Genomic DNA, 13,254 nt, shown 5'->3' with positions numbered 1-13,254 from the left:
TAAACCTGCATATTTAGCTAAAAGAAATCCAGGTTAGCAGGCAATATTATCCAGGTGAAATTGTGTCACTTCTCTTGCGTTCATTGCACGCAGAGTCAGGGTATATGCAACAGTTTGGGCCGCCTGGCTCGTTGCAAACTAATTTGCCAGAATTTTACGTAATTATGACATAACATTGAAGGTTGTGCAATGTAACAGGAATATTTAGACTTAGGGATGCCACCCGTTAGATGAAATACGGAACGGTTCCGTATTTCACTGAAAGGAAAAACGTTTTGTTTTCGAGATGATAGTTTCCGGATTCGACCATATTAATGACCTAAGGCTCGTATTTCTGTGTGTTTATTATATTATAATTAAGTCTATGATTTGATAGAGCAGTCTGACTGAGCGGTGGTAGGCAGCAGCAGGCTCGTAAGCATTCATTCAAACAGCACTTTTGTGCGTTTTGCCAGCAGCCCTTCGCTGTGCTTCAAGCATTGCGCTGTTTATGACTTCAAGCCTATCAACTCCCAAGATTAGGCTGGTGTAACCGATGTGAAATGGCTAGCTAGTTAGTGGGGTGCGTGCTAATAGCGTTTCAAACGTCACTCGCTCTGAGACTTGGAGTAGTTGTTCCCCTTGCTCTGCATGGGTAACGCTGCTTCAAGGGTGGCTGTTGTCGATGTGTTCCTGGTTCGAGCCCAGGTAGGAGCAAGGAGGGGGACGGAAGCAATACTGTTAAACTGGCAATACTAAAGTGCCTATAAGAACATCCAATAGTCAAAGGTATATGAAATACAAATCGTATAGAGCAAAATAGTCCTATAATTCCTATAATAACTACAACCTAAAACTTCTTACCTGGGAATATTGAAGACTCATGTTAAAAGAAACCACCAGCTTTCATATGTTCCCATGTTCTGAGCAAGGCACTTAAACATTAGCGTTCTTACATGGCACATATTGCACTTTTACTTTCTTCTCCAACACTTTGTTTTGCATTATTTATTTTGAGGCTAAATTGATTTTATTGATGTATTATATTAAGTTAAAATAAGTGTCCGTTCAGTATTGTTGTAAATGGCATTATTACAAATAAAAAATACTTAAAAAAAAAAAAAATCAGCCGATTAATCGGTATCGGCTTTTTTTGGTCCTCCAATAATCGGTATCGGCGTTGAAAAATCATAATCGGTCGACCTCTAGTTGAGTGTGAAGTCTTGTGAAAAGCATGAGCTGGCGTACATTCAAAAAAGTTAGTAGAGGTGCTGACTACCGGCGAGTAAACTGTAGGCTATAAAAAAAAACGAGAATTGGACACTCTATATACAAGCTCCCAGTAATTTATTAGATAAACCATGAACATTTCGGCATCACAGTGCCTTCTCATGTGCCATCACACGAGGGGCTCCCGAGTGGTGCAGCAGTCTAAGGCAGCGCTTGAGGCATCACTACAGACACCCTGGTTCAAATTCAGGCTGTATTCCAACCAGCCGTGATTGGGAGTCCCATAGGCTGGCGCACAATTTGGCCAGGGTAAGCTGTCATTGTAAATAAAAATGTGTTCTTAACTGACTTGTTTAAAAATCACAGTGATGCTGAAACATTGGTTTACCCAATAAATTACCGACAGCTTATATATAGTGTGAAACTCTATTATTAATTTTAGAGTCTAGAGTCTGAAGTCTTGCCCAGTGTGTTTGCGTGTGTCCTTACGGAAAACCCACATGAATTTCACATGTGAAGTGTTCCAAAAACACGTGATCACATTCCACTGGGCACCAACGTCTATTCCACATTGGTTCAACGTCATTTCATTGAAATTACATGAAAACAACATTGATTCAACCAGTGTGTTTCCAGTGGCATGTGATCTTATGTGAAGTTAATGTGATCACAGGTTTTCACGTGTAGTTTCATGTTAAGTGTTCCAAAAACACTTGTTTTCATATGAAATTTCACTTGAAATCATGTGGTTTTTCTGTAAGGTTGTGTGTGTGTGACTCATGAAACACCTCAAATGACTATCAATCTTTTCTCAGGTTGCGGTGCTGGGGGTGTCAATAAAATGAGATAAGAAAGCCACACTTCCCTCCAACTGGCAGTTCTTGAAACAGACCAGTGTTACAGGCACAGAACATGACATAAAAGTGGGACAACTTACAAACCCCAAAGTGCCCACAACCATAATAATAACATATCTAGCTCTACAATTCCCGATCTGGATATTTGAGGGTATGCAGGTGTAAAGGATGCCACACTGCTTGCTAAGAGAGTACCTCCTGATTCGGCTCACACCAGGCTTGAACCCAGGCCTTGCCACCCTTGTAAAGCATCTTACCAGTCGGCACCACACCAAAAGCTAGCAATTCAGCAGCGCAAGTGGAGACATTTCAGGTAGCAGTCAGCTGCAAGTAGCAACACTTAAGGCTGAGAAGTAGGTTTCACACATCCCCATTTGCTTCATTCACCCCTCAAATGTACTCAAAAGCTGCCCCAGCATTGAGCTGAGCACAACTGTAGATCTGGGTCACGGCACCATTGTAAAGATCATCATGGCTTGATTAGCAAGTATCACTTGCTCCTGATTTGGCTCACACCAAGGCTCGAACCCAGGACTGCTGCCTTGCTTGCACATGTGATTACCCTCCTGAAAATGTCTTAACAGTTAGCACCACAAGAATAGGTAGCAGTCAGCTGCAAGTGGCAACACTTAAGGCTGAGAAGTAAGTTTCACACATCCCCATGTGCTACACAGGCATGGTGAGAGCAGCGGAGGGGGGAAAAAGTAGTACTACACAAGGGTGGAGGGGGGTTAAGTTGAACCGGGTTACAGAGCTGGAACATTGAATACAGGAAGGCTTTTGTCCCAGTAGCCCAAGCACTGCGCACAACACAAATGATCTCTCAATCAACTCCTCTCTATTCTCTTATTTGACTATGCGCTGCTCTACTACAGTGGAAACATGCGCAACCGGCAGCTAGAAAGCAAACAAGTTTACGCAGCATCGCAACACGGTATTTAACTTGTTCCTCAATTACATTGTGCAGTAGCCTATTTTAAGATACATAAAACACCATAATAATTTGTGTTGTGGTTACAGCCTTTCAATGTCATCCCTGAAAACATAATTTCCCAAGCACTTTGTTCCCAGCTATTATGATAGCATGGATCACAAGCAAGCAACACTTCCCAGTTTATATTGTTGACAATATTTAACTTTCTCTAGACATAAGAAACAAGATTATATGCTTATTTCTACTTCTTGCAATGGGAAAAAGCTCAAGCAAACTTCAGCAATCAACAAACTACTTTGGGCAACAAAGACACCCCAAAAAAGGATTAGCATACATTCTCAAAGAGTGGCCTACCAATTCAAAGAAAATATGATGTCGGGATGGATGGCTTACTACCTGGCCAGCTGAGAGTCTGTCGAAGTTAAGTCATCTTCGATTTCCGCAACAAAGGACCAGAAAAGTGTGTGGGTCCTCATGCGCACTACCGCCTCCACAGTGGCGATGGCAGTGTGGGACTGAGCAACTGCATGAAACTCCGTGCTCGCTGGAACGTTGAAACAAAATCCGCGTTCAGCGAAACCATTTCTCACGCAGAGGGAGGAAGCAACTATTGATTCCACAGTGGTGTAGCCAATATGAACAATTAAGCTTAACCGTACTTATACAGATACTATTTATATATTCAACATGTTTCTTGCCATTCATTACACATGTATTTTATTTCTAATTCAATAGAAACTACATAATTTACCCCCCCATATTGGTATCGTCTACTTGTGTTTTCCTTTTCTTTTCCCACAAGCTATTCTGAATGTACAACTCTGTAGTAACATTGTTACAGTTACTAGTTCACTTGTAAATGTGTCCACTATCACAATGTGACTGTGGTTGACTGACCCTCTTAAGCCTGTGACATGAATTAAAACGAATTGTTTCCAGGCCTTAACCATCTGTAACGTATGACACTAGCCTAAATAAGTAGATCCTATTAAATGCTCTCATTCACATTGGCATTTGTTAGGCATGTCTAAAAGTGTTCCTTCTTTGTCACAGTAATGTCTATATACACACTACATAAAATCCTTTTCTCTGGGTGTGCGCCAGCTCATGTTGTTTTATTTGGCTTTGAGAATGACGCCCATATATCCCATATTGCGTATATGCCTATATTGTGTATGTCTTCTGTGACTCATGAAACACAGCTCATGTGTCTAGGACAACAACCTCTCAATGTGAGCAAGACAAAGGAGCTGATCGTGGACTATTGGAAAAGGAGGGCTGAACAGGCCCCCATTAACATCGATGGGACTGAAGTGGAGCAGGTTGAGAGGTTCAAGTTCCTTGGTGTCCACATCACCAACAAACTATCATGGTCCAAACACACCAAGACAGTTGTGAAGAGGGCACGACAACACCTTTTCCCCCTCAGGAGACTGGAAAGATTTGGCAAGGGTCCCCAGATCCTCAAAAGGTTCTACAGCTGCACCATCGAGAGCATCCTGACCAGTTGCATCACCGCCTGGTATGTCAACTGCTCGGCATCTGACCGTAAGGCGCTACAGCAGGTAGTGCATATGTCCAAATACATCACTGGGGCCAAGCTTCACTGGGGCCAAGCTCCCCTCCCCCCCTTTGTTTTTACACTGCTACTACTCGCTCTTTATTATCTATGCATAGTCACTTTACAAATTGCCTCGACTAACCTGTACCCTGCACATTGACTCGGTACATATTGTTATGTAAATGTATCGTGTTACTTTTTGATTCATTTTTATTTATTTTTTACTTTAGTTTATTTAGTAAATATTTTTTTAACTCTATTTCTTGAACTGCATTGTAAGTAAACATTTCACGGTAAGTTCTGTTGTATTCGGTGCATGTGACAAATAAAATTGGATTTGATATTACAAATGGGCATCCTAAAACAGCACAATGTGCAAAAAAGCCTGCCACACCAGTCCTTTTCAGATAGTTTTATTTAACTAGGCAAGTCAGTTAAGAACAAATTCTTATTTACAATTACGACCTACCGGGGAACAGTGGGTTAACTGCCTCGTTCAGGGATTCAATCCAGCAACCTTTCGGTTACTGGCCCAACACTCTAACCACTAGGCTACCTGCCACCCCAAAAGATAGGATTGCTCAACTAGCTTGGCATGCTAGGCATCTGTTGAAAGTGGATAGCATGATCCAAGCAGATGAGTGAAACAAAATGTATCATTTACTAGGCCTCAAATTCCTGGAGCCAGTTTAATGACTGCTGCCTTAAAACACGCGGTACAGTGGGCATGCTTTATTTCCATGAACAGCAGCAGAGCTCCAGGGGTATGTTCCTGTTCACAGCCTCGTAAACTAACAAATTAACCACTATCAAACCCTCAGGGTGACAGCATCACAATCACATCTGTCGTTCTGCCCCTGAACAAGGTAGTTAACCCACTGTTCCTAGGCCGTCATTGAAAATAAGAATTTGTTCTTAACTGACTTGCCTAGTTAAATGAAGGTAAAATAAATAAATAATTAACATAGCAGATGCATAAAACTTTTCATGGTAATGATACATCTATCAATCACTTCTATTCATCCATAAGGAACTAAGGTGCTATCCACAGATGCGAATTGAGGTTTATTTGAATGGTGTTTGGCAACTGCATTAGCAGGATACCCTGACGATAAGGCATGCTGTATCGAAAAGTTGACTGGATTACTTTCATTACATGACTTTGATTAACAGGATTTCAGTGCCTCCCAAAGCCTCCATATTTGTTTCTACGTCTCTTAGCAACAGCACCTGTGCGAGGGAGTGGGCTTTACGCAAGGAGCAGCGAGCTTCAGTCTGTAATTCAATCTAATCTGTGGTGCAGAAAAAAGGCATTGTTTCTGTGCCAGGCAAACAAAGAGCCATTTGAAGACTTCCTTAGATGCTGTCTCGTCTCAGACAGTGTACATTTCAATGAGACAATATTGGTCACCGAGTGAAGACAGTCAAGAAGCATCTTGTTTCATGGGAAAAAGTTGTGTAATGGTATAATGTGTCAATGCGCATCCAGGCAGGATTTTCAGTGCCTTGTAAATTTCCAGGCAGTAGTTTTCGTAACACGTTGCATGTGTTTACTCAATAGCATGCCTCGGCATCAACTGCTCCCATTGGGCCACCCGCCCAGATTCCAATTAGAGGTAGTTTGAGAGTTATTAATGACAGAATGAGTTAAGACAGGAAATCACTTATCTTTCTTTGAACCATGCCCTCTGTGTATTCATTATGAGCTGGTTATTAAGGTGGATTGCAAACAGAGGACTTCTGAATGGAAAATGTTGACATAGGCAGACATGGTGAATACATCCACAGCTTAATCCAAAGATACTGTACATTAAAGGGGCAATCTGCAGCTGCTACATACATTTTTGTACTTATGAATTAATGATATGTACCCATTGATTTGTGAAGAATATAACTTAGAAATGCCTCATGAGCTTAGTTGAATTGTCCAACCCCATCAGAACCCAAAATGTAACCTGGTTTTCCTCCAATGTTTGTAAACAAAGTAAATGTAAACAAACACTGTATATCCTTGAAAAATGGTTAAAACTAAAATGTTGATATAATGGATGGGGAGTTCTTGCATCTATAGCTCTGTATGAATTTGAGATTGGTTACATTTCACCAGCCCCATCCCTCAGCTTTTTACCGAAACAGTGTCAGGAATCACACTTTGTTATTGTTTCAACTGCTGGTTGCAACTTTAATGTATAAGCTATAGACTGTCGCTCTGGATTTACAGAACTTGAACATACCATCCCTATTTGGTTAAATAAGCATTTGAAAAGGGTACAGATTAGATTACTATTCCCTGTACGCTCAGTTCTCTATCCTCCCTCACACAGGCTAGAGAGGACACATGGCTGGTGTCCGGTGAACAAGATTATCAATGCCCTACACTAAGAAGACCTAATAGTCCATGGTCTTCTGACTACAGCTAACTGACCGCACATGAAGATGATGAGTCCATATGGGTCAGTGATGACATCAATGCCACAAGGCAGGAGGATCCACTTAAAGATGATAATACGTACGTAAGTTAGAACAAAGTAAATGGGGTTGATAAAAGGCCAAGAAGAACTGACGGCAATCTGAACTAAAAGGTTTCATAGGAAATGTGTAAATATCTGTAATATTAGCAAAAGATGATCATATTAGAAAGCGACATAGCTATTTGACATTCAAAAGTTACAATCTTTCCCAGAGGGAGATTTTGGATTCATCAATCTAAACATGACATGAATTATCTGAACATTGGACTTTTTAGAAAAACTGGTTTTGACAACAGCACATAATATGACAGGCTCTTGAATTAATGTGAAATAGTTTTGGGTATTTTTTTGTGTGTGGGTGTGTGAATTATAATTTTTTAAGTAACAAGGTGCTGCTGATTAGAGGACAAGGCTTGATGCATTTATTCTGCCGAGAAATGGCCCCCTCTGCTGTATCTGACAATATCACCACATTTAGTAGCATTAATCCTCACATTTCCTTGTGACTCACAGCTGTACCTCCTAAGCTTTGAGAAGGACACCAGGGTACAGTGATATGGTAATTCCAGAAATAGTGAACGGTTACATATTATTCTTATGTAAGTCGCTCTGGATAAGAGCGTCTGCTAAATGACTTAAATGTAAATGTAAGTTGTTCTGTCCTTGAGCTGTTCTTGTCTATTATTGTTCTGTATTATGTCATGTTTTATGTGGACCCCAGAAAGAGTAGCTGCTTGTAACGCTCGACAAAAGGAGTAGACCAAGGTGCAGCGTGTCGAGTGCTCATGAAGAATACTTTATTTTAACTCAGAACACTATACAAACCATACAAACAACGGCAAAATGAACGTCACGTTCTGCAGGCTACTAAGCTATTCAAAAACAAGATCCCACAAACCCAGGTGAAAAAAAAAAAACTACTTAAGTATGATCTCCAATTAGAGACAACGAGGACCAGCTGCCTCTAATTGGAGATCGTCCCAAAAAACAACAACATAGAAATAGAAAACTAGAACCTAAACATAGAAATACAAAACATAGAAAAACACCCCGTCACACCCTGACCACTCTACCATAGAAAATAACAGCTTACCATGGTCAAGACGTGACACTGCTGCAATTGGTGATCCTAATAAAATAACAATTATCATTGCAGAATTTAGATGTCTGGAATCTGATACAAAAAATTTTAGGAGCAAAACAAATAACTCAAATAATAATACAAAATAATATATTTATTTTGGGGTATTCTGATTGTTGCTGTGATCATTTCACAAAAATGTAACTTCAATTAATAAATAAAAGTCCATTAAAACAACATCATTGTAGCCAGTAGTTGTGAAAGTGGTGCTCATGAGCCCAAAGTGGTCCCTGTTGTTTGTGTACTATAAAAAATATATAGATAATTTGCAATTGGTATATGTTACGAATGCAATTTGTTCTATATGTGATGAATTTGTTGTGCTTAAAGGGATACTTTGGGATTTTGGCAATGAGGCCCCTTTATCTACTTCCCCAGAGTCAGAGGAACTCATGGATAACATTTTTATGTCTCCATATCCGGTATGAAGAGAGTTAGAGGTAGATTCGCAAACCAATGCTAACTTGTGTTAGAGCAATGACTGGAAGTCTATGGGTATCTGCTATCATCTCCCATATTGAAAGGTGCCTAAATACTGGCTGATCAAGGCTGCTTTTATTATAACCTGATGCCAAAATGAACCACCCAAACAAAGATTTTACAAGCCCTGTCAGACGTATTGAAAGCAGTACATCCCCTCAATGTACTCTGAACCTTTCATGACTCTAGGTTAATGAACAAGAAAATGTATTGAAAATAGCATCTGAAGTTTGGTAATTGTATGTTTATAAATGGTAAAATATGTCCGCTCTTTCCATTTCCTGAAAATCTTCTGTTTTGGAGATAAGAGATTTTCATCATACAGCGATGAGAGACACCCCTAGTCCCTGTTGATAACACTTAACTTGCTATTGAGCCTATAAAATAATCATAATGGCATAAAATATGGCATAAATATGGTCACTGATGAGAACTGACTTTTGCATTCTGGAAACTAATAGATTATGTTGACAGTGGGATGGAGGAGTCCTGATTAAGTGTAATCCAATGTTCCACTCATAACATTCCAGGAGTGTCTCTGACGGTTCGCTCACCTTGGCTGAACATCTGTAGTAGCTGTTCCTTAGTCCAGTTACAGGAAGTGATGACAAAGACGCCCTCCTCTTTCAATGCCCCTCTCAGAGCTTGAACGTAACATGCTTTTCACTCCTCAGTGTTCTCTGGGTTCAGGCTTATGGTGTCAAATGCACCCTTGTCGATGCATAAATCAAAGCCGCTCAGCTCTCCTGAGCAGCTCATGAAGTCCACCTCCTAGTATGATGCAAAAGGCAGTGAGTTGATATCAGTATGTACTTAAATAATGTTTACATTTACATACAGGTACTCCATATGTGTTGAGCTACATTACGGCTGTATAAGATATGTTTATCATTTCCAAAACTCTTTGTCATTAAACAATTGCTTTCAGCTTTCAGCATCAATCTTTTGCTTCAATATCTGTTGAACTTGAGTAACCACGTGACAGACGCTAACATCTGTGTAAAAATATAGCGCTTTCGCCCATGTGGTCCAACCTGACCACTGCTGAGGCTGAGGACCTAGCACCAATGAAAGACTTCCTTATAGGCCATGAACAACTAGACCTCTGGAGTGAGCCAAGCAGCCACACACTTACCACAACCCAAGTGTCACATCATTGTAGTTTTATGAGTGGTCAACAGTATTTCAGTGTTGGGAGAAATGTGTTTGTCCAACGGAATGGTTCCGTTTGCTTTGGATGGATGCACCCAGAAACCTCTGTGAAGTGCTTTAGGCCAGTGGTGGGAGGGAGAGGCTTTAAAACAGTTGAAAACAACATAGTGCGTCCAAATAGTGGGATTGTCCCACTCTTAGGCAGATACGGGATAGTACTAAAGACGACGCTCAGAGAGAGACAGACCTCCATGGACAGTCTCCCTACCCTCTGAGCATCTGGCTGTGGCCACTGGGCACTCTCTCAGTATATGCTCCAGGCCAGACGTACACTCACACACTCATGCGTTAGCCAGACTATGTGCAGGATGCTCTGAGGTAAAATACTGTTCCATAGACACACACCTGATTCTCCTCACACTCCTGCAGACATTAACATAGCACAGAATAGGTGAGAACACACACACGTTTCTAGTGTTCTACTGCTCTGGAGGCATGGACCAACATACCATCTGATATACCCAGACAGGACTGCTGCCAGACTAAGGTCAATATTGACCTCAACAGCAAGCGCTCTGACCAAATACAGTATACTGTACATATCTCCAGAGGTAGGTTTACAATATGAGATTATGCATGTGTGTATATGGGGGAGGAAACCTCACTCAACCCCAGGTGTGGTATTGTATGGCTGAGCAGCATTTAAAAACTGCTTTCCCTGCACACATTTTCCTGCAGATGTGTTAAATGGCTCAGGCATAAGGTGGCTGAATCCAAAGCTGGGCGGAGTCCCATTACTTTTAACACCTCTCTGCTACCCCTCCACACTGCATGGTAAACACAGGAGAGTTCCCCCTCATGGCAGCAGCCCCAGGCTGGGGGATATGGTGTGCTAAAAGGGGGGGGGGGCTAAACATCAATGGCTGGGTTTGTCTGGGGTCCAACCAAGAGACTCAAAGTCCTAAACATAATATTACTGGGATGGAGTAGAGTTGTTTTAAGATGAAATCCAGAGTAAGGGGGAAAACTGCGCCACTGTCCACCCCACGGCCGCTGTTATTCTTTTTGTTTTGTTGATGAAGTGTCAGTGAGGAACGTCGCCCAATGTGGTAAAAACAGATGCAGTACATATTGTGCTCTTCTGTTGCGTGTGCATTGATGAAAAACAAACTGTTTGTTGTTTGCAGTCATTTCTTTGTTGTTGTAATATTGCAAACAGACGTGGCAGTTTCACCATTAAGGATTCGAGTTTTAAAGATGCACTATGCAGAAATTCCTGGTCCTAAAATCCAAATAGTTCGCCTAATTTCAGTTTATGTGACAAAACAAGAAAGTATAGTGTATAGAATCATCATACCATTTAAACCGCTGTGAAATATATTTTGGTGTGATGGTGTGGGGGTGCTTTGCTGGTGACACTGTCGGTGATTTATTTAGAATTCAAGGCACACTTAACCAGCATGGCTACCACAGCATTCTGCAGCGATATACCATCCCATCTGGTTTGCGATTAGTGGGACTATCATTTGTTTTTCAACAGGACAATGATCCAACACACCTCCAGGGCTATTTTACCAAGAAGGAGAGTGATGGAGTGCTGCATCAGATGACCTGGCCTCCGCAATCACCCAACCTCAACCCAATTGAGATGGTTTGGGATGAGTTGGACCGCAGAGTGAAGGACAAGCAGCCAACAAGTGCTCAGCATATGTGGGAACTCCTTCAAGACTGTTGGAAAAATATTCCAGGTGAAGCTGGTTGAGAGAAGGCCAAGAGTGTGCAAAGCTGTCATCAAGGCAAATGGTGGCTACTTTGAAGAATCAAGATTTGTTTAACACTTTTTTGGTTACTACATGATTCCATATTTGTTATTTCATAGTTTCGATGTCTTCACTATTCTTCTACAATGTAGAAAATAGTAAAAATAACGAAAAACTCTGGAATGAGTAGGTGTGTCCAAACTTTTGACTGGTACTGTATATGCAGTGCACCACAAGGCTTTTCTTCCAAAGCATTGGTGACTAGGGATGTAAATGGTGAACAGTTAATCAGTTAGCCACCGAAATATACATTTGAACAGTCATGCTTATCAATCTATAGGTTAATTTGCATAATTTAGTTGAATTCAATTGGCATGTGTGTATTTTCGTAAATCGTCATGCGTCTTATTTATCACACACGAGCAGCAGACAGAACCTAGTTTGAGGAGCGGAATGGCCTATCACCTCTCAGAAAACCCAAGAGCAGCTCCACAAAAAGCTGGTACTGGAGTGAAATGTGCTTTTATAAGCCCAGTCAATGCGCAACAAATAACAATTCTAAATGCAATCGCGTGTTAAAAACAGTTTGATCGCCACGGTTAAAAAAGCTAGTATTTTTATTTCTCAATCTCAATTTGTAATTAAGGTGCTCCTCCCATTCGAGTGCATAGACTATAGTCAACAGTAGGCAGGATATCAATCAACACGTCACCCACCACATTACAATGTGAGCTGGAGGCCGTATAATTGTTTGAAACTTAAACGTTTTACTTCACTTCAAATAACGAGGAATGTCTTACCTTGCTTCAAAGTAGCCGAGCCAAAATCCAACCATAGAAATGTGGAGGCAATTATTTTATAAAGACTTCCTCATGCCATTAACCAGCATTTCTCCACTGCTCTGTTGGTTTTCATATCACCTTTCTTTCATGTCCAAAAGCCAAAGGCACAATCCTAGTCATAATAGCAACCAATCCTATCAGATTCCCCCTTTCTAAGTTTCTAACTGAGATGTTCATCTCTGTCACATATGGAACCGCTCGCATTAGGTGCACTGTTTAGAACTGTGTTTTCCAGCGAATTGCATTTTGGCAAATATTTAATGACGTTTTATTAGCTGTTTCATTACAAGAGTTTCATGTTCAATAATAGACTTTAGCCTTTTGATTGTAAGACGATAGGCTTGCTAATGTTGCATGTTTTCATTAAGCTCTTCATGAAAAATGTCCGTTCCTTGTCGTCATGCATAGTATTTTCTGTTAGTCACATAATTTTACTGTTTGGACATTTTTTCACGGTTTGTTGACTGGTTAATGAGAGTCGGTTAGTCGGCAGCAAAATTGACCAAAATTTGCATCCATAGCAATCTACAGTGAGCTCCAAAATTATTGGTACAGTGACACATGTTTTGTTGTTTTGGCTGAGACACTGGCTATGAGGTTAAAGTGCAGACTGTCAGCTTTAATTTGAGGGTATTTTCAACCATATCCGGTGAACCGTTTAGAAATTACAGCACTTTTTGTACAGTCCCCCCATTTTAGGGGACCAAAAGTATTGGGACAAATTCACTTATAGGTGTATTAAAGTAGTCAAAAGTGTAGTATTTGGTCCCATATTCCTAGCACGCAATGATTATATCAAGCATGTGACTCTACAAACTTGTTAGATGCATTTGCTGTTAGTATTGGT

General features: G+C 40.8%; 1 protein-coding gene across 2 annotated transcripts in view; it reads right to left on the bottom strand.

Annotated features, from left to right (window-relative positions):
- Positions 1-3,551, bottom strand: part of LOC106577041 (protein FAM53B) — a 34,333-nt gene extending 30,782 nt beyond the window's left edge. The window contains exon 1 of one of the 2 annotated variants that reach the window (XM_014154721.3): positions 3,397-3,551. The gene's annotated coding sequence lies outside the window, so the exon portion shown is untranslated. The other variant, XM_045700865.2, reaches the window with a different exon arrangement.
- Between the last annotated feature and the right edge of the window lie 9,703 nt (positions 3,552-13,254).

The sequence above is a fragment of the Salmo salar genome, chromosome 18 (genome assembly GCF_965601325.2).
Source record: "Salmo salar chromosome 18, fSalSal1, whole genome shotgun sequence".
In the NCBI taxonomy this organism is placed as follows: Eukaryota; Metazoa; Chordata; class Actinopteri; order Salmoniformes; family Salmonidae; genus Salmo; species Salmo salar.
The sequence above is the reverse complement of the archived record's forward strand: the minus strand, read 5'-3'. Positions and strand labels throughout refer to the sequence as shown.